The sequence below is a fragment of the Lepidochelys kempii genome, chromosome 5 (genome assembly GCF_965140285.1).
Source record: "Lepidochelys kempii isolate rLepKem1 chromosome 5, rLepKem1.hap1, whole genome shotgun sequence".
Taxonomy (NCBI): domain Eukaryota; kingdom Metazoa; phylum Chordata; order Testudines; family Cheloniidae; genus Lepidochelys; species Lepidochelys kempii.
In genome coordinates this window covers 34,531,293-34,547,421 of record NC_136384.1, presented here as the reverse complement: position 1 = coordinate 34,547,421, position 16,129 = coordinate 34,531,293, and the positions used below count along the sequence as shown (strand labels likewise).

The 16,129-nt window shown below is 40.2% G+C and overlaps 1 long non-coding RNA gene across 1 annotated transcript; it reads left to right on the top strand.

Annotated features, from left to right (window-relative positions):
* Nucleotides 1–4,000: 4,000 nt before the first annotated feature.
* LOC140911274 (uncharacterized) lies at nt 4,001–15,451 on the top strand. The gene is made up of 4 exons (XR_012158880.2): nt 4,001–4,167; nt 11,423–11,813; nt 12,553–12,768; nt 15,213–15,451. It is a non-coding gene; the product is annotated as an uncharacterized LOC140911274 (long non-coding RNA).
* Nucleotides 15,452–16,129: the final 678 nt, after the last annotated feature.

Genomic DNA, 16,129 nt, shown 5'->3' with positions numbered 1-16,129 from the left:
TAGTCAATGGATGTCAATAGGAGCTTTTCTATTGACTTCAGTGGGCTAAGGATCAAGACCTAACTGGGAGGTTAGGCTGGGATGGAATCCATGCGCCAAACTCAGGGGCAAGCCCTAGGGCTTTGGGGCAGCCCTTCTGTAACCCCATTGCTGCTGCTGTTCTGATCGTTGAACTAAAATAGTAGTCACTGTCCCTTCAAGCACCGTACATGTGGTGCAGCCAGTCATTGGATCTGAATTAGGACAGAACCAGTGTCTGCCACCTCAGTCTGCCCCAATACTCTTCGGGATGCCCTCTCCCTGGTGTATGAGGAGTGCAGAGGCCACATTGTGTGGCTGCTCCACCCATCCCCATCCCTGCCTAAGGGTATTCCTGGCATTCTGTCTATTGGAGGGAAGAGGACACAGGGTGGAGAGTGATAACTTCAGAAGGATAACACTTCAGGGCTCAGTATCTTGCCCAAAGGATCAAGTTTTGTTGCCTCTTATTGCAAGTTCTTTCATGGGTTGAGGAGCAGTCTTGATTTTGGAAATGAACTACAGTTTGAGGCTGAGTTCTAAGGTACATTGCTTTTTCCAAAGCAGGTCAAATGTAGCTAGTTGGATAGGTAAAAAGATACTTGAAGGGTAATTATGTGGCCTCACTTGGTTCATTTTGGGAGTCTATTCAGTTTATTTTGATTGAACCATTTAAAAACAATAACAACAAGCTACCTCACTTCCTCAGTTGTGCTCAGGACAGTTTACCTTAGAGAGGCAGCTACAGATTGAAGTGTAGCCTTTGACCTGAATTCATAAGATTATATGGTAGTACGTTAACTGCCATGCTGTCTCTTATCAAGAGGTGCACTGTAGATTAAATATAGCAATCAATAGAAATAATATGAACTGAGGTTATAAATATGAGCAGAAGATAATAAAATGAGATTCCTCTTCAGACTAATACAGCTGTGGGAAACGCAGATGTTCAGTGGAAAGGAGAAACAGTATAGGAATATAGGCCCACATTAGATCTGACTGAACTATTTTATTTGTAAATTGAGTCTGGATATTAGCATGAGCAATAGGTTCAAAGCATATGACCAAAAAGAATGAACTGAAAGAGGGACTTGTGTTAAACTTGTAGTGACCCTTTGCAATACCAGCATTACCTTATTTAAGGTTTGGGAAATAAAGAACATGGTGCAGGTGCAGTAAATAATTGGTTAGAATTGCTTAGAAGTTGGGAAATAGTATGGCAAGGTGGGATAAGCAGAAAAACTTTGAAGAGAACAGAGTGCAGCCCTAAATAGCTAAGGTCCAATAACCAGCAATGATATCACTTGTTTGTTATAGGGTATAAAAAGCAAAGTTTTCTAGGGGTTTTTTGTTAGAGCTTTTCCTTACCCCTCTGATAGGAGAGTGTCCCCTGGGTCTGATCCAGTGGCAAGTATTCAGCCAATGCTTATAACTGTATTCTTTCTAGGATATAGAATATAGGGGTGTATATGCTTATATTGATATTTTGGATGTAACCAACACCGAGGTGGTCTTTGGATTAATAAAGGAATGCTTGTGTGGAAACTGAGTCAAGGTAAACCTAATAAACTTATTAGGGAAATTATTTTCAACAAACAGTAATGCTGGAAGAGGCTGAGAGGGCTGTCATTCTCCTCTGAGCCTGTGCTGGTATTTGACTAGTCTAGAAAGGGTGCACAGAAGTGACACATCATGCACTGCTACCTAGTGCCTGAGGGCTAAGGGACATCACTTCTACCACACTGTAGTTTCAGGTGCTAATGGTCCCAACAAGTGAGGTCCAAGAATCGCCTAGAACTCAAGAACTGAGATTCATTTTGTTAAGTGTGCGTAATATCTGGTTCTTAAACAGGGCACATAGGACCTGATGCAAAGCCCATTGAAGTTAATGGAAAGAGTCCCAGAAATTTGGAAGGGTTAGGCCCATAATACAAAGGTCAGATAATACTGCTCCCATTGAAGACAATGGCGATAATCCTGTTGCTTTTAATAGGAATAGGACTGGACTCTTCCTGGCAGCTGAACATGATCGGTATCTTGCAAGACTGGATCTTCTCTCTCAGGAAAGGCCAAAGCCAACAAATTGCTGCTACAGACAAAACCGGTATTCTCTTCTAAATGACACGAAATTACCAAGGAATGTTGTGAATATTTCAGGCAATGTGTTAAGATGCATTATGTGTTCTGAAAAACACAACAGAAATGAAATGAAATTAGACTATTAAAACTGTACTCAGAGGTGAGGGTTAATGTACGTATAAGGCTGCCTTTATGCACAAAAAAACTAACAGGGCACTTGGGACCCTGCCTTTGAGGGGGCTGCATGTCAGGCAAGTGCTGCAACTCATGGGCTGACCCCAAACATTGTTCCAAAATCAAATAGAAGGATAAATAGAAAGATATTCTGCTTACTGATACAGCATGCCACTACTATCAGGATCATATAAGTGTGCCTCTTAAGTAAATAAAAGGAGTGAGGACCACAGATTCTTTGGGCAATGACTGTATTTTTGTGTGCATACAGTGCCTAGCACATGGCACAAACAACCTTATTTCTGGCATTTCTTAACTTTTGAGTGCTTGACTTTGCAAATGTAACATTCTTTTAATGTTTTTGGTATGTAATTTTAAATATAGGGTCAGGATAACTGAAGTAACTGCACTGAAGTTAAAATTACTCTGGATTTAAACCAGTGGAAAGTTAGAATGGAATTTGGCCCATTGTATTTTGTTTTAGAGCTCCATACAAAAAATCAATCAATCAATATGTACAACATTTTAAAGAAACAAACTAAGGTTCTATTTCAGCAGAGCACTTGAGTATAAGCTTAGGTCCCATTGACTTTAGTGGGATTTAAGCACATGGTTAAGTATCTTGCTGAACCAGCTTCTAAAAGATGGCAGTTATAACAGATTGCTCTGTCAAAACGTAGTTACTCCAGCTGTATCTTGGAGAAAAAAAAATCTTGTCTATTTTCTGTATCCTGTTTTCTAGAGAGGGAGGCTACCACATAGAATCATAGATCTGTCAGTCTGGAAGAGACCTCGATATGTCACCTAGTCCAGTTCCCTGAACTGAGGCAGGACTAAGTATTACCTAGACCATCCCTCAGAAGATAATTTGTTCCAGTACTTAATAATCCTTACAGCTAGGAAGTATTTCCTTATGTCTAACCTAAATCTCCCTTGCTGCAATTTAATGTAATGTACCCTTCAACATCTAAGTAAAAGAGAAATGAGTACACTTTAGGGGCCCAATGCTGCAAAAACTTATTACAAGATGTAGTGCTTACTACATTGAGTAGCCTTATTAAAACCAGTGAGATTATTTCAGCTAGTAAGCCATGTGTCCAGAACTGAGTGTGCAGGATTGATCTCCATTTTGTTAAGCAGGTTGAGCATTTCATGAGAGGGTGGAAAGAGATGGGTGTGGACTTTGTTGAGTGAGGACCTCTTAGTGAGTCTAAGGGGCATGGCCATTGGAAAATATTTAGTTATTATTTCAATTTATGCTATTCCTACAATTTAGAGGCATATTTTAAAATACAGTAAAGATACCATTAGAAAATCTGAATTTGTGAGCTGTGTCAGGGGAATCAGAGGGGCAGATGGATGGCGCTGAGAATCTATTCAATAATGACCCTGCTACTGACCCTGGACATACTGTGCGTGCTAAATAGTACAATTGGAGGGGGAGAAATACTTGCTGTTAGGTATGCTTCCTTCCTCCTGTTTCCATGGTTATTTTATAGCACTGCACTGTCTTCTGAGATTCATTTTCTTAGAAGTTCACAAATGTACCAAATGTTCCAGTGGAGAGGAAAGTACTGTAATTGATTTGCTTGGTCAGCAGGATTCTTTTGGTATATTAGTGCTTCAGCATTTCTCTCCTAAGTGTACATCACGTCACAAATGTGTGTAATATCTTTCCTACAAAAGTATCTCAAAATGCTTGATGGCCAGTTACAATTAAAACCTGAAAATCCTTCAGAGATTTCTTTGTAAGCTTGTCTAATGATCTTTTTTGTTTCAGTCAATAGGGTTATATTATCTACCCTGTCTACTTTTTCTCAGAGTTCCAAATCTCTACCAATATTTCCTGCTTTTAAATTAAAAAGTGATCCTTGGAGGTTATCACCTGCAACTGACGTAAGCTTTTTTCATATTCCCATTTCCTTCAACAAAATTACTAATCCTCAATCTAGTTTATAAACCCTAAAATTCTGTTATTAGACCAATATTATTCCTAGATGTTTTTATGATTCCATGGGAGCCCTGCAGCATAAGCGTAATGTAAATTTCTACATACATGTTCTTAGTGCTTTCAGATTTTATGTTGTGACTTATGTTTTAAGTCCAAAGTTGTGAAGAGTTACAAAGAGATCTCACAAAACTGGGTGACGGGACAGCAAAATGGCAGATGAAATTCAGTGTTGATAAATGCAAAATAATGTACATTGGAAAACATAATCCCAACTATACAAACAAAATAATGAGGTCTAAATTGGTTGTTACCACTCAAGAAAGATCGTGGAGTCATTGTGAATAGTTCTCTGAAAAATTTGTTCAGTGTGCAGCAGCAGTCAGAAAAGCTAACAGAATGTTAGGTGCCATTAGGAAATGGATAGATATTAAGACAGAAAATATCATAAGGCCACTATATAAAGCCATGATATGCCCACACCTTGAATACTGAGTGCAGATCTGGTCACCCCATTTCAAAAAGGGTTTGCAAGTATTGGAAAAGGTACAGAAAAGGGCAACAAAAATGATCAGGGTACGAAACAGCTTCCCTTTGAGGAGAAATTAAAAAAGACTGGGACTGTTCAGCTTGGAGAAGAGATGAGTAAAGGGGGATAAGATGGAGGTCTATAAAGTCATGACTAGGGTGGAGAAAGTGAATAAGGACGTGTTATTTACCCCTTCACATAACACAAGACCCACAGTCCCTCAAACAAACAAAAGGAAGTACTTCTTCACACAATACACAATCAGTCTGTGGAACTTGTTGCTAGGGTATATTTCGAAGGTCAAAAGTATAACTAGGTTAAAAAAAGACTTAGATAAGTTCATGGAGGAAAGGTCTATCAATGGCTATTAGCCAAGATGGTCAAGGATGCTACTCCATGGTCTGGGTGTCTCTAAATCTCTGACTGCCAGATGCTGGAACTGGAGGACAGGGGATGGATCATGCAATAATTGCATGTTCTGTTAATTCCCTCTGAAGCACCTGGCAGACAGCCGCATCAGAAAACAGGATACTTGGCTAGATGGACCATTGGTCTGACCCAATAGAGCCATCTTATGTTCTTATGACACTGTCACTTAGGCCTGGTACAGAAATGAATTTAAATATGTGTTTTACTAATAAACACATGCTTAAATTCAACCATATTCAGCAAAACAGTGAAGCACATCTAAGAACACTTAAGTTAATGAGTACTTGTGGCACCTTAGAGACTAACCAATTTATTTGAGCATAAGCTTTCGTGAGCTACAGCTCACTTCATCGGATGCATCCGATGAAGTGAGCTGTAGCTCACGAAAGCTTATGCTCAAATAAATTAGTTATGAAGTGAGCTGTAGCTCACGAAAGCTTATGCTCAAATAAATTAGTTATGAAGTGAGCTGTAGCTCACGAAAGCTTATGCTCAAATAAATTGGGTAGTCTCTAAGGTGCCACAAGTACTCCTTTTCTTTTTGCGAATACAGACTAACACGGCTGTTACTCTGAAACCTGACTTAAGTTAATGGTACTTAAGTATGTCCTTATGTGCTTTGCTGAATTGGGATGAACTTAAGCATATGCTTAAAGTCAAGCATGTTCTTGAAGTGAATTCAGGCTCTAATACTCCCTCTATGCATCAGACAATTTTTAAAATCTTTTGGATACAAGGTTCTCATTTAAGGATCACATCCATTTTGTTACAAAGGTTTTTGTTTTTCATTTAAGAAATAGAGTCCCCATAGGTCCAAACTTGGAAGTTTCAGCCACTGAGGTTTTATTATTGGCCTTCATTATTCCCAGACTAGATTGTTGTCAGACCTTGCTAGATGCATGCCCAATACATGTCAGATTACAGATCATGCAAAAGTCACCATCCAGGTCTACATTCATATATCAACCTATTTCCCTTCTTTGGAAGATATTACCGTTAATGAAGAGAGGGAATGGCAATGTAATAAAGGAGTAGAAAACATCAAACCATAAAGATGAAATACACACACATACAAGCAAAGCCAAATTTATTATGTTTCTGAATTCTGTCTGTTCTTGGTTAGTTAGGGACTTTAGGTGCAAGTTCCTCCTTATTCATTGGAGTTACTCCAGAATAGCATTCATATGTCTGAGTGAGAATTTGTCCTCTAACTATTTTGGCTTCTTCTCACCTGGCCCATTAACCTTTGTATTTAAGTTTCCTGTTGTTATTCTGATAGCAGAATCATCTAAAAGCCAAATGATCATTTTTGGAAATGAGAAGAGGGAGGAGAATGGGTGAAATGTACAATCCTTTTCTGATTTCTGATTTCTGATTTCCTTCCTTCTAATGTACCCTGCTTGGCTGCAGGAACTCTTACCTACGCCTCATTGCAGCAGAGTCGGTACAACAGGAGCAAAGTATGTGTACGTATGTGGGATAGAAGCTGCTGCAGGAAGACAGACTTTAAATGTGATAGGTTTTTGACCAAGAGGTCTTGCTTCCGCCTTCCCCTTGATGTTTGTCCGTGGTCCTCCGAGGATCCTGTGGTGATATTTTGCCAATTGCATAGTGTTTTTTTCACATTTGTCAGTATGTTAGTTCATTTATAAAGCAGATGTGCAAATCTTTTGAGTTTTAGTTACTCCAAGCAGTTTCGTCACTCCCCCAAGTATCATTAATAAATGTAACTCTCTACAGCTGGCCCCTCTACTCTAAGACACATAAATTAAATACAGCAGAGGGCCTTTTGGACTCAATTTAATATTTCCCCAAGTTCTTCTCATCAAAAATATTCTTAACTATCTAAGAATCAGTTCCTTTTCCATTCCCATGTCTTTCTGGATCTCTACAGGATACGATTCCAGCAACTGCCTGTCACATGCAGGTTTATTGCTGACTTTCTAAAGTTATCAGACTGTACTTGTAGACTTTGCTGGGGTTTCCCCAAGACCTCATCCACTTGGTTCCCCAAGAACTCAGTTCAAGTCCAGTCTCGACACTGGGGTTCCTTTATCTGGCATACAGCAAAGCTGCACTGAGTTGATCAGTATAGCACATACCACACATTCAAAGTTACACAACAAATCTCTTCCGTTATATACATTTACGTATGACACCGCATTTCCTGTGCATTGCAGTGCACAGTATGGGACTGGCTTGGTCACTTTGTAGGCACCAATCCCTGCACAGCATGCACTGCCCATGCACAATTTACTCTTTACCTCATTTTATGTTCCAGGTTTACTTTATCCATTGTTATCTTGGCTATTGTAAATGGCTCCCTGGGTGTTCCCCATTATTTTAGGTAGTACAGACATTCTGCTTCCAACCTGTTGATCCATTTACCTCCCTAATCCTGTCTCCCAACATATCAGGCCTCACCCAAGTCCAGTTACTCATGTCAAGCCAGGCCTACAGGCCTGTCACATCTTCTTGAACCCTCAGGTTGCCAGCTGCAGATCCTTGGACTTCCTCTATCAAGTATCTCTCTCTTTGCCTTTTATATCAGTGACAGGGGTGGCTGTTAGCTGAATAATTGCCTTTGTTTGAACTAATCACAGTTAATGTCTTAAGAAGATGTTCAACATCTAAGTTTCAGACTACATTTACCAGAGACATTTGTTATTCCTATTGGTAGCATCTGTAGAACTGAATGAATATCATAAGCCAAAAGAAGCCAACATTTCTAATTGGGTTTTCTCTCCAAAGAGTTTTATGCTTCCACGTTGGGAGCATGGGGATTAACATGTAACTTCACACTAATGGACTTTGCTTTCACTACCACTAAATATCTCTAGCTGCACTAAGATGAGGAAAGATTACTGTGCCCCCACTATTCCTGAAGTTTATCATAGAATAAAAATCTGAACGTGTAAGTACAGCATGGTTGGAGTAAAAATGTACATATATTGGATGCTCTGTCTTTGTCTTTCAAGAATAACCTCCTCCTCATTGCTGGTCATGTCTGTGACAGTTACGGCAATTTCCTGCCGTATCTTGGACAAACCTTATTGAATTAAGTTTTAAGTATGTTTGGAGTTCATTGTATTTAAAAATGCAAATGTTTATATATTATTGTGGGATTGCATGCAAAGCCTCTAGCGGGGAGACATGACTGGGAAGTATTATGAACTTCAAAGGCTATTTGAAACAACATGCCAGACAAGAATTAACTTTTAAAGTTAAGTGGGTTTCCCAGAACATCTCTAGGGGGAGATGTATGCAAATATACCCGCTCTGGTGATGCAAGAACTCAGCCTTTTGAAGCTTTACCTTGAGGACAAGATCAGAGGCTCAAACCATATAAAGGAATGACTCTCAGATTCAGGGGAGGAGGGCTTGTTCTGAGCAACAGATTATGAACTTGTGACCACAGAAAAACCCGTTGGTGGGGTTTGAAGGACTGACTCCTAACAAAGTCCTTGATGGAATTGGGGTGATCTCTAGTAAGCTTGTTAGCATGCTGTAGGTTCTTTTATTGGTTTAATGTTTTCTCTGTAATGCTTTCACCTTAAGAATAAAGGTACTACATAGGAAAATCTGTGTGGTACCTTATAATTGTGGGAAATTACGTTGTTTACAGCCTCTGAGGAGAAAAGCAGTGCAGACCTGCTTAGGCAGTCTGACTTGCTGGGGAGCTCACAGAGAAGGCAGGGAACCATGCAGCCTGGAGAAACCCTGCTCAGGATAGGGAGAGACGAAGGTGAGGTGCAGCTGGGGAACTGGAAGTCTGACGGTGGGGTCCCTTAATGGACCATCGAGGGGAAATACAGACCCAGTTGCCCTGAATTGAGACATTTAAAACAAATGTATTTAGAAAGTAGGAACAAAAATGTGCCCACGGTAGACTCCAACATGTATTTAAGAATTTATCCTAGCATCCTCTACGAAGCCATATGGGCACTGTACATCAGTAAAAACTATCAATTAACAGAATGGAATAGATGCTACTTCATAATAAACAAAAATCACATTATTTATTTAGATCATCCAAGAATAGAGCTGGATGAAAAATTTCCATAAAAACTGTTCACTTTCCAGGGAAAAGTTTTAGTTTTCGGTGAAAACTTTTATCTCAGAACTTCTGGTTTTTGGCTGAATTTTTTTAGTTTTCAGTTTTTTGACAATAAGTCAAAATTGTCTGTGGAAAAACAAAGCATTTTCTAACCATTTTGATCCAAAAACCAAACTATATAAATATTTTTGCACTGTGACTTGAAGCTTGCCAAACTTATAGGAACATAGCTTGTGTATCAAAGCTCAGCAGACCTCTTCTAATTTCAATATTAATAGGTCATTAATCTGTTTAAATCTCCATAAATCTGTCTTGGTACGGTACCTAGAACAATGGAGTCCTAATCCTGATTGCAGCCTTTGGTACTAGTGCAATACAAACAATAAGTCATAAGAGGAAAAATCCTGAATGAGACTTAACTCCTGCTCTTCTGGAAATGTCCATTGATTCAAAATTCTGGAACAAGGTACTTTAATTTATGAAAGATGTCCTTTACGTAGAAGGTGCTATGGTAATTCCTGCAGGTAGTGATTATTTATAATTTAAAAGTTGATACTGTGCACAAGTTACAAGACCAGATTATACAATCATAAAATTATGAGAAACAATGGATGTCTCATGGTCCCCTAAAATAGACTCATGGTTTAAAATGACCCTGGCAGTCTTGTCTTATTAAGAAAAGGCACCTCAGAACTCAGTTTTAAGACAAGGAATTCTATACCATATGTTCTGTTATGGTGGATTTTTCATCTGCCAGATTTCAGCAGACAATGAGGGCACTCAATGAATAATCTGAATTCCAGTCAACTAAGATCTGATTGCCAGAACATTTTACAGCTCCCTTCACACTCAGCTAAACGTGTACAAAAGTCCCTCTGTTTCTACCCTGGTCATTTTACATCAAGGAAAAAAAAGGGGGAGGCAACAAGGAAAGAAGCAGACAGAAAGGACAACTTTATTCTGGAAATCTCATGATTTAATGAACATGACCAATGGACACATTGGTGCCTATTTCATGCCTACTTCATTTGTGGTTTATGTTGGTTGAAGCTGGTGAGCTCTTCTTCAACAGATCTTCTGTTATGTATATTGCATTCCTCAAAAAAAAAAAGGCAATATAAAAATTACATTTAAAGCATGAAGAAAAGAAGTACTTGTGGCACCTTAGAGACTAACAAATTTATTTGAGCATAAGCTTTCGTGAGCTACAGGTCACTTCATCGGATGCATTACACTGAATGAATCCGATGAAGTGAGCTGTAGCTCACAAAAGCTTATGCTCAAATAAATTTGTTAGTCTCTAAGGTGCCACAAGTACTCCTTTTCTTTTTGCGAATACAGACTAACATAGCTGCTACTCTGAAACCTGTCATTTAAAGCATGGAAATTCACTTTATACCACTGTTTGAAGTGAGAATCAAAAAAGAAAGAGAGAAAAGTAAAGATAAGAATGGGGTTTGAAGGGATGATAATAAATATGTTTGGGAGGAGTATCATATTTAAATGTAAACTCTTTCGGGGAGTGTGATGGGGTATCCACCCCACACAAGGCAGAGCAGGTTAAATTAGGTCAATTAACCTGGTAGGCTGCACCTTGGAGAAGATTTAGGCTTGCAGAGGGAACACAGCTGGGAAGGATGGAGGAAGTTGAGAACAGATGAGTTCTGTAGGGGAGTAGTCTGTAGTCACTCCTTGGGACAAGGAAGGTGTGTTTGGGGCTACAGAGTTTGGCAAGAAACCTGGAGTTGCAGACTGTCTGGAGTGGTCTGAGGACAGCTGATCTAGTGGGATTTTGATACTTTGGAAGGGGAAGGTGGTATAGTGACTTGCCTGGAGGGCTGAGTCATGAAAAGGGAGCACTTGAGTCCAGGGGGCAGGGCACAGTGGGAGGAAAAGGGCATCAGACCTGAGTGGAGCTAATCCTCAGACCCAACCACAAGCAGGCACCCAGCAGTAAGTGAACCCCATTACAGGCAGGAACCATGTCTTTGTTATATGTTTGGTCAGTGCCTATTATAATGGGGCTGGACCTGTAGGTGCTACTGAAATATAAACATTTAACAACAACTATAATCATCATATGAGACTCTACCAAATGAAGTTTAGTCCTGTCTTATGAGGTCTTTGATAATGTGGCTTTCTCTTCACATGTTTGTTCATTTTCGCCTTGATGTGCACAACTCCATAGTGTCATACGTCACAGCATTTGCTTTGTATAAAAGATGACATTGGAAAGATCCTAAAACTCCCCCATTCTCAGCGTGGAAGATGGCATTTGTATGTAGTGTATTGTAAGCTCTTTGGGCCAGCGACACACTCTTTTTGTTCTGAGTTTGTGCTAGATACTATACAGTCCTGGTCCTGGACTAGGCTCCAAGATGCTATGATAATACAAATACTGTACACTCCATGAAACACCCTACCAAGGAGAAACAACTTAATCCTATTCGCTGAATCCTGGGATCTTCTGCAAGACATCTTTAGCAGCGGCCCATGGAACATCCCTTCATATTCACTTAAGGGAGCATGCCACCTGTTAACTGAATAGCATCACTTCCTGCAGCTCACAGGATTTCTTGGTAAGTTTTTCACTTGAGTACTGACCTGGCCTGAACCTGCTTAACTTTTGAGACCCCCAAATGAAAGTGCTATGGTTATAGTAAGCAATCAATGTCTGACCATCAGAGCTTAATTTGTGCCAGGGCTGAGCCCCAGCACCTCTAGGCTTGACAGTTCATAGCTCCATTACAAATTAAGCAGTGCTGACCATCAATTACCTTCCAAGGTGTTGCTTGCTGAATAAGCTGTTTGTAGTAATTACTTCACTTGAAATTGGTTTTGAACCAATTATAATGCCTTTCAGCTGTGGCTGGAAATACAAACATTGGCATTCTCTTATGTTGCATTGGCCTCTGCATTTTGACTTCATACCTCATCATTTAGTAACTAACAAGCTAATTATAAGGGACTAGGTGTGTGAGAATCTTTTATTGGATCCACCTTGACTTCCCAATATCCTGGGATTGCAGAGCAGCAAGTACACAGCATAAACTAATTATAAAAACAATTCAATCTATCTCTAGAATTTGTAGCTTGCTAGTGCCCTAAAGGCCTGAATCTGCAAGGTGCTGAGCACTTGACAGTCAACTCATACTGAAGTAAATCACGGTTGATGACAGGAGGCAATCAGCACATTTGCAGATCAGTCCCAAATTGCATACAATATGAGAAAGCTTAGTAGGATATTCTTGCTGAGAAGTTACCTGGATTTATAGGAAACATCTTGCATATTTGTAATCACAATTTTCTTTTTTACAGAAGTGCTCAGTTGAACTTGCCCATGCTTCTGTGGATTATTCTTCAGCTTCTGGAGCTGCTACTTACTTGGTGGCAATAGTCTGCAATGCTAAGTTTTTTTACCCATCAAAAAGACATTTTGATCTTTTCACTGCTGAGATTAAAGCATCTCCCTGATGCATTTTTTTTTCTCCCCTGTTGTGGAATTTTCTCTGTGAACAAAGCTATCATTAATGTGTAAGTTGTAGATCAATGTAGTATCTGTAGCTTCCCTGTAAAAGGTTTATTTACAGCTGAGATAAGATTATGGGCTCTCTTGCAAGTTCAAAACAACAATATTCCACGTCCAATAAGATTTAATGCTTTTCAGCCATAGATTGAAGTCCATGAGAGACAGATCACTATCCTGTTTTTTATATAGATGATATACAGACATAAAAACGAGTATATTTGAATGGTACTTGCATTCTGTTTAAAAATGTTATTGTGCTGGGTTCATCTTCATTTACTATCCTAAAATGGTTGCAGCTGGGGATTATGTAATAACCCAAAGAATTTTGCTGCTGATATTGGATGAAGGGACTAATATATAAGCTTCTGCCATGCCTTTTCCTTCTTGACCAAGTTCTAGTCCATAGGTGGGACAATTCTTCTTGATTTTCCACTCACCTTTCATTCAGTTTCTGAGCCATCTTCATGTATATGACTAGAAGGAGAAGGGAATAGTTTTGGAGTCTTTCTATTTTTTCCTTTTGTGTATATCAGAATAACACTTTCTCACATTTTTGGCTTATCGGATTTACAGCATGCCTCAGTGTGTTCAATCAACTGAACATTTCAAACATCCAAGCTTTAATTTTTTTCTTTAATGCAAGTTCTAGAGCATCAGTTCTCAAACTATTGGGTGGGTCTCCCAAGGGAGGTTTGGGAGATGTTAAGGGAGACATGAGCTGTGTGCAATATATATATATTTTTTAAGAGCGCTGGTTGTCAACTCCAGGTGGCTAGGTCTCCTGCAGAAGGGCCATGCACACCAGGGAGGTGGGGATAAAGAGGGCAGCTGGAGTCCCACTGCCCCAGGGCGGGCTGCCACAGACCCAATCCCCCATGTGGAGGCAGTGGGTCTCTGGCTGTCAGCCCTGGATGGCAGCAGTAGCGCAGAAGTAAGGGTGGCAATGAGGTTCTAAATCCACTGTGAAAAGTGATAGTGACGAATATCACTTTTTTTCACACTGCCACCCTTACTTCTGTGCTGCTGCTGGTGCAGCGCTGCCTTCAGAGCTGGGCGCCCGGCCAGCAGCTGCTGCTCTCCGCTCTGCCTTCAGAGCTGGGTGGCGGTATATGTACTTGTGGTTTATGCCCCCCTCTCCCTACTACAGAAGTAAAGGGGGGTCAGATCAAATAAATTAGAGAACCACAGTTCTAGAGGCTCCAATCCCCTTTCAGTTCCAGCATAGTAGAAGTGTCTGTGTTTAGCTACAGCTTCTAGCTAAGAGGTTTCAGCTAGAAGCTGTTAGCCCCATTGAGCTTTTTGCCTGAGTGGATATTCCACAGTCAGGCAGTGGTGTAACAAACTCCTGAATAATTCCTAAAAAAGAGAGAAGATTTTTCCTAATCTGTTGCATGCTAGTAAATTAATTTGGGAGGGGGGGTGGGTAACCTAAAATATTAGCCTTTTCAAAAAGATAAATTGCTCACAAAAACATTGATTATCTCAGAAAACATTAAATAGTACGTGTGGAATGCACCAATGGACATATGCATTGCAACTCTGAGCATCATGGTGCCTAACTTTAAGACACCTAGAAAATCACAAGAACAACACTGCAATCCACAAAGCTCCCTATATGATGAATGGGGAGAGAGAAGTGCTTACAAATGTGATCCACAAACTTAGCATGTTAGGCACCCAGTGCTGGTGCTAGCCCTTTGGGGGTCCTAAGGAAGAATATTTTTGCCCCCCCTCCCCCAAACACATACTAATAATTACTAGGGGCCCCAAGCAATTGCTTAGTCTGTTTATGCCTAGCTCTGGCTCTGTAGGCAGTTCTGTGCCTAAGCCAGCCAAAGGCAGATGCTGACCTGTCCTAAACCCTGCTCCTCTCTCTCTCTGAGATAGATGCTATCCTACAGTCTAGACTTAGGCACCAATATCTGCTTAGTGATCCATGAACTGGAATCAGCCACCTGGAGTCAGGCGTCTTAGGTATATAAGCCACTACTTGATGGAGTGAGTTGGATACTTGCTCATAAAAATGGCTGGAGAAGAGGATGGTGCTCACTTTATAATATTTAACTCACTGGTTAGAGCATTCAGATGCGATGTGGGAGAGCCAGGGTCAAGTCCTCTCTCTCTGTCTCTGCCACAGTGGGAGACAGGATTTTAACAGGGAGTCTCCCACCTTACAGGAGAGTGCTCTGGTCACTGGACTGTGGGATATTCTGATATGGCACTTCATCAGTCTCCTATTCCATTGTGGATAAATAATGAAAGATTGAATGAAGCAGGAGGACTGGACCAGGGTCTTCCACCCCCGAGGTGGGTGCCCTAATTACTGGACTCAAGAGTCAGTCTCTCTCTCTCTGTCATTGAGCCAGAGATTGAGACTGTCGGCACTCTGTATATGGTGCTTTTCATCAATGGAGTTCAAAGGTAAACAAGCAATATTTCTGTTTTACAGATGCAGAAATGGAGATGCTGAGATTGTCCAACCAAAGTCAGATGGAGTCAGTAGCAGAGCTGTGAATGTAACCTGAGGCTCCATGCTAGGGAGAATTGACCAGCTTTCCATCTGTTATAAAGTGTAGTGGGTGAATATTTTAAAAATAAATATCCAATTTAGAATAGCTTCATGCTCTTTAAAAAAAAATTATGCTCTTGCCCATAGCATAATCGTTTTACATTAAAAAAAGGAGTACTTGTGGCACCTTAGACACTAACCAGTTTATTTGAGCATAAGCTTTCGTGAGCTACAGCTCAATGCATCCAATGAAGTGAGCTGTAGTTCACGAAAGCTTATGCTCAAATAAATTGGTTAGTCTCTAAGGTGCCACAAGTACTCCTGTTCTTTTTGCAGATACAGACTAACACGGCTGCTACTCTGAAACTAGTTTTACATTGTATTTGTTGCATACTGTGGATGTTTATTCTGAGGTATAGTTCTGATGTGTCATTATTTATGAATCCATAGACATGCAGCCTTTCAGGCATTCTTTCACAAAAAGTGGAATGGCCTTTAAAGCTTGTAACATCACAGGAGACTTCTGCAGGATTCCACAGAAAATTGTAGAAGAATGTGTTGGCCCAGTTGGCCCTGTAATTGCGTACAGTATGATCTTGCAAGCAAACATGTAAAAACCCATCACCAGGAGTGTGAGCTCTCTAAACAATTGCCTGCATCATCCAAGATTTCTGCAGCAGGAATTGTCGTATCATTTGGCCCTCCTTATCTACAAATGAGCAATTAAATCTGGGCTTCCCTACTGTACTATGAGTTGTGGTTTTGCTTAGAGCAGAGAAAAGGAGGGACAGTACAATAGAGAATACTTCTATCTTGTGTAGTGATAAGTTTTTTAGTTTTTGTTGAGTCTTGAGTAT